The 6,278-nt window shown below is 44.2% G+C and overlaps 1 protein-coding gene across 4 annotated transcripts in view; it reads right to left on the reverse strand.

Moving 5' to 3' along the window:
• Positions 1-6,278, reverse strand: part of LOC105563573 — a 71,286-nt gene extending 65,008 nt beyond the window's left edge. For 2 of the 4 annotated variants that reach the window (XM_012015265.1, XM_012015269.1), the window contains exon 1: positions 2,795-5,755. The gene's annotated coding sequence lies outside the window, so the exon portion shown is untranslated. Of the gene's footprint in view, positions 1-2,794; positions 5,756-6,253 lie in introns of those variants that run through there. The other 2 variants (XM_012015266.1, XM_012015267.1) reach the window with 2 other exon arrangements.

Here is a 6,278-nt window from a genome sequence, read left to right on the forward strand (position 1 = left end):
AATAAGATGCAGTGTGAGAGAGAGAGAGAGAGATACCGTTTGCGCGTAGTCTCGTCTTCAATTTTTTTTGTACTCTCTGTGATACCTCTGTAACGATCGCTGCACAGCAAAACGTGCAAGTACGTGTCATTGCATTTGCATATATAATGCTAACGGAGTTCAATAGGACTGGCGCATAGCTCCACAGATATTACAAATTGATATGCTTGATGGATGTATATCTCTGTGACAAGATGATGGTGCAATGACAGTAATGGGTACAACGTGCTGTCGCAAATATTAAAACCCGTCTAGCTTCGTAGACCAGTGATTTAGTGTACCGGCGATATAGCACGAAGCCCGAATTTCGTCGTGTCAACCGAAGCGAAAAACTTTCCAGATAGAGATTGACATTCGATCATGTATCAACGATACTTTTAAAAAGCATTTTCCGGCGAGTGACTCTTTCAAAGGCATACCGCTTGCGCTTGAAAATCGCGAGATTAGAAAGGGTAAAAAGTAAAGAGCCTAAATTATTCCATCAATTTTGAGAGAACTGAAGAAAATAACAAGCTCTATCTTGACAAAGACCTTGCGTATTTACCCCCGATTTCGTTTTTATCTGTCAATATTAATTAGTTATTGTTATTAAAATATTAAGTATAAAATTTATGTCCTATTAAACTTGAACAAAGAATGAAAGTTGACTGTTTGTCGATGCTTGATTTTCTAAAATCCTTTAATATTTCATGTTGAGTTTATAATTGATGCTTTCTAATTTTCCTAGTTTCTCTAATTGTAAGAATAACTCTTAATCATGCAAGCGTATACAACGCTTCTTCCTATTTGTTTTCTATTAATTCTTTTCATTCGTTATTCGATAATCCGTTGAAACTGGCGTGCACAATTTCACGCAAGTTTCATATCGATCTTCTCGCCAATTACTCAGTTACTGGTAAACGAGATGTCATTATATCGGATATGTCTCACGCATTTCGTTAGTAAGATCTGCAGAGGGAAACATAGATGTTCGAAGTAGCGTAAAAGCTATCGAGAGGACGATCCCATCAAATAATTTTCGTGTCTGTCCTGGAATACAGTAAGGTCCGTATTTATAGTCGCGATTCTACCGAAAAACTCAGCTAAAACCAGACTTGAGAGATGATACTGTTTACTCGATAAATATTGAGACTCTATTTGATATTTGCTTGTAATCTCGCTTCAATAGAGATCCTGCAAGAAAGTTTTAGAAAATAGTTTTTGGATTTCGTGTCATCTAAGATTTGAGTCGAGAAAAATTGCGTGTCGTCGTTTTAATCAATGCTTTGACTCTCAAGGCGAATTTCAGGTGAGTAATCGATCCCCCTTTTAGCTGAATACAGTTTCAATTGGTCTTTATTCAAAATGTAAGTAACTATTGAACCGTCTGTATCTCAAGACACGAAACTCCAATCTGAATATCTCACCTGATGCACTCTTGAGACAAGACGAATTGAGAAACGACTATAAATACGGGCCTTAGTCACCATATTGTTTTCTTTAATACGGTGGAATGACTACTGCCTTTAGATTGAATTATACCGTCCATGAAAAACTTAATTAAAAATCCGGTTAATTGTCGGCGTAGATAAAAATCATTAGAATACTCAACTATTTGTGTTGCATCGAAAAGAATTCCGATTTGACTTTGAATAAGCTCAAGAGAGACATATTGTCAATTATCTCGATATAATGAAATTAAGAATAGGCAAATTGATTATAATATTCAGCGCAGATGGATTGACATTAAATCTTTTTAACCAATAAATTCCACGATCTCGTATAATAAATATTCCAATAATCCGTTTCCAATAAGTCCGAAAGTAGACCGATATCGGCGTAACTTTTAAATAGGCGTAAAAAAGACTTATTTAGCGAAAAATGTATAGTTATATCGCAGGAATAAATAATATTTTTTTGCAAAATAGAGACGTTAGTTCCGCGAACTTTTCGTTAAAAGCAGATGAAGGAAATATTGCTGATAATACAACGGAGAGAAGATCATTGTTTGTTATCTTTTCAGTTGTTTTTAGTGAGAGATAACAACATTTATTTTAAAACACCATCGCGGCGACTAGATAGCTGGGAATATGAGCTTATTGCACGGTTATTGGATAAAAATGAGTCGGAGCTCGATCGAAAGAAAAATCTTGGGAACCGCTGTAAGATAGAACTGCGCGGCGTACCGTGGTATTTGTTGTGAAAGAGGGTTTTGTCCGGAAAAATTGAGATCTCTGGAAATAGATCTCATTTAGCCATTATTGCGAATATTAGATGTCTATATATCTCTTCTTTTACTTTGCAATAACATTACTTTAGTAAATGAAACCTTTGCTATAATAAAAGCGAGAGCTAAATTAGATAATGTTTATTTTACTCAAACGTAGTACCGAATTTATTAACGCGGAATATCTTATGTAAAGAGATCGTACTAGACAAACTGTTGGTTGACTTGCACGTAGCAAAGTGAATTTCAAACAAAATTTTACGGTGAGAGATAATTACAGAAGATATTTTGTGGACATAGAGAGGAAAGTTCTCTATTATGAGATAGGATCCTAATACGAGATAGTAGGTTTTCAACGTCCAAATTCAATCACAAATCTTTTTTCGCTACGATTATACGATCCAACCATGAATTGTCCACTAAACAGATTTTACTCCAAGGGCAATAAATTCATGGTGGAACCTGTTAATTTAGCAGAAACTCCGCTATTAGGAATAATTAAACTTTCCTTTAGTGTCTTTTTATCAGGTTTTTCAAGCTGAAACGTACCTTTTGCTGTTCCTCACGATGCTTTGCCGGATTGTCTCATCCTTGATGACGGTACCGTTTGATACCGATTCGCACAGTTGATCTTGCACGATCCGGTACGGTGTTCGCAAGCACCTGGCACGAGGCGTAGACAATTGAAGCGACTCGAAGAGACACTCAGCCGCAGGTACCACCGCACGAAAGGTACCTTTGAGTTCTTTTTTCCTCCTCCACACAATCGCAAACACACGCACGCACACACCGGCCAGCCTCGTCCTTCAGGAAACGGTACCGTACCAGGGGCACAAGGTTGTACCGCCCACGGTACCGGGTCTTTTCGAGGCTCTGCTGCCGCAAATTTCTTTCCACGTCGTTGGGGTCACGTACATGCCACAGAAAATATCAGGGAGCGACGCCGATTCGAAGAGGTCTCCTGCGACGACATTAGCGAAAGGCGCGAGTCCTCCCTCGAGTCGTGTCTCGAGGACATTGATAGTCCGCGAGCGACGTTAACGGTACGCGGTAATTTTCTCTCCCGAAATCATGTCGCGAACGTAATCTCTCGTGATGCGTAACTTAAACAGAAGTACGACGACGTCCCGTCCGGCTCCGCAGGACGCATGCCGAGATCCCCCTTGGAGACGGTTAAGTCAACAGATTCGAGCTTCGCGATCGACCGACTCCGCTGTCCTCGCGGGTATCCATATCCCCGCAAACCCTCGTCATTCCACCCCTCCTCCTCGATCTCTCCCTTCGGCCTCAGGACGTTCTTCTTCTAGTTTTCCGTCGAGTTCGCCGTACCCGCGGCATCAGAATCATGCTTCCATCCTCCGCGTGTTTCTCGGTCTCCGTTTCGTATTTTCCCCTCTCCGGCACTCGACGGGTGACTCCAACGGGTCCTAAGATCAGCTCTTGGACACATCTTTTGTCGGGGACAAATATATGTCTCTCATGCTTCGGATGTCAGTTACGAGTCTTTGAGTGTTTGCAGCGAAATATCAATACTCGATATCAATACTCTTGACAACGGAACGAGCGAAACTGGAAGAGAGGTCGGAGCTGAAAGCAGAATCTCGTCGTTTGATCGCGCTCAATACTTGTCACTTTGAAATCACTTTGTGGTTCACGCCGTCTTGCGACACTTTATTTTCACTCAATACTTTTATTTTACGTCATCATCTTTCTTCCCGGAAAAACAAGAGAAAATATCAGAACGTACGCGTTAGGATGACTTCCTTTCCATTCAAATATTCGTCCTTATTTAATCAACACTTGATCACTGAGAGAAAAAGCAGCTCAGGGGGTGAAAGAGAGAGAGAGAGAGAGAGAGAAAGGGGGTGCGATGTGATATGTTGAAAAAGGAGAAGTGGGGAAAAATAAGAAGGGAAGGCAAGTACGTGCCTATTGATTTCACCATCGCGAGGAATGTTTTATCATTCGACAGCATTACGGGGTACTGTGAGGAATCTCTTCGCCCATTACAGCTCGGAAATTTCTAATAAATTTCCTAGTTTCCCACTCTTTATTGCAGCAACTCTGCAACGAGCTACGGTCCATGAATTACTGATGCGTTTGCATATCGACGTGCGCGAAACGCTAAAACGAAACGTGTATTTTTGGAAGCGCCTGCTATGCGGGGCAATGCTTGCGGAACCTCTGCACAATGGAATACTTAAGCGTGAGTCACCGCATAGCGCTTCGTGAAGATACCGTAACTATTTAAATTTCTGCTATACCGCCCGCGTATCGTCGGCACCTTGCATTTCCGTTGTACGCCTAACGTTTAGCCCAATTGTCCTACAGGAGAAACATCCCCCACGGAAAAATAATCAATTCTCTCGTAAGCAGATGTATTCCGTGTAATATACGCGCGCCTCGAGTCAAGACCGTAATTACTTGTAGGTCGTTTTTCCCCTGCATTGGACTCGTAACGACAGCGAAATTGAAGTCAATTGGGTTTTCATTTGCGGCGGAAGCGTGCGCATATTCTCCTACGATGCGAAAGTCCGCGCTTCGACCGCGGATCAGAAGAGCTGGTGAAAGCGACTGTCACGGTTTCCGCATAACGAACAGCTGGCGAAACCTTTCTATCAGTTCCGGCTGTCGGATTGGAAATAAACGTATATCCGCGCGTACATTTCGACCAATGAAGAGGGGTGGGGGTATGTCGAAAGAGGAAAAGATCCGCGGATATGTGTGAGGGCGTGAATGCCCGAATTGAATTGCTTTACAATACGGCTGTTTGTGCGGATTATCGCGACGTGTGTGTACGCCACGTCGAGGCGTGCACTCGCGCGTGCACGTATCGATATGAATACCACGGCGGCGAAGCGATGGGGGAAGCGAGGTGGGGCAGACTCAGCGAAGGCAGTACGAATGATTTTTTCACCCAAATCCTCGTGTAATCCCTCATTTCCATAGCGGCCCGTGAAAACGTGAAAAAGAAAAGCGGCTTAGGGGTTTCAAGTATTCCTGATATCTCGTAATACGGCGTTTAATGGAGGGAAGAAAGTGGGGACATCGCTCATAATTTGCATTCTCTCTTTTTTTTTCTCTTGTTTTCCGTCTTAATGCCAGTGATTTATATTCATTTAAGTCAACCCGTAATTCCTCTCTTCTCCGCGCCTCTTCGTATTTTCCTCGACCATCACTGTTCGCGGATCTCGCGATCAACGCTTTCGCCGTGGGTTCTTTCTTCGCGCGAAGAAACAAGCAGCCTCCTCTCCACTCTTCGCTCCGCGCTCTTCGCCACGTTGCTCCCGTCTCGCCGCTGGTATCCGCAATCTTCGCGACTCTCGCGAGAGGCCCCCCGCTAGCTCTTCTTCCCAATTTCGAAAATCTCCTTTACGAGACTATTAACACGTCGCACTCTTTACAAGATTCATTCGCACGTCGATCTATATCTACGGGGAAAACACAAACATTTCCATTTTCACTTAAGATACTTCCGCTCTTACAAATATTACCGACGCTCTCTCTCTCTCTCTCCTTCCCTCCTTTCTCTCCTCTCTCGCCCCTCCGTTCTCCCCTTGCTCCTCCCTCGTCCTCTCTCGAACGTCACCTCCTTTTAAACTCCCGCGCGCGTTCTCTTTCTTTCAAATACGCGGTACGTACTCCCGCTCTTAAAATCTTACTCACTACCACCTTCTCTCGCAACCCCTCGCTATCACTCGGGAAGATCTCGCGCCATCCGTCTCGTTATCTCAATATCATTCGCGCGCGCGTCGCAGGAACGCACGAAAAGTCACCCCGAGGACGCCCGGCGCCCGTCTCCCCCCCCCGTCCCCTTTCTTCCGCGATTATCGCCACCCCCGCCGCCGCGACGCCCCACACCGCGGGTTTTATTTGCCGGCGGACGTGCCTGCCGTCCTCGCGGCGACGAGGCCGAGGTGGAGACAGACAGCAGAGGAGAGGTAAGGCGAGGCAAGGCGGGGCGAGGCGAGGGTGAGAAAGAACGCGCACACGCGTACCCACACTTACACATTCGACGAGGACAGAGAGGGAG

This window comes from Vollenhovia emeryi, unplaced genomic scaffold, assembly GCF_000949405.1.
Source record: "Vollenhovia emeryi isolate VEMERY1.0 unplaced genomic scaffold, V.emery_V1.0 DF939174.1, whole genome shotgun sequence".
NCBI classification, from domain to species: domain Eukaryota; kingdom Metazoa; phylum Arthropoda; class Insecta; order Hymenoptera; family Formicidae; genus Vollenhovia; species Vollenhovia emeryi.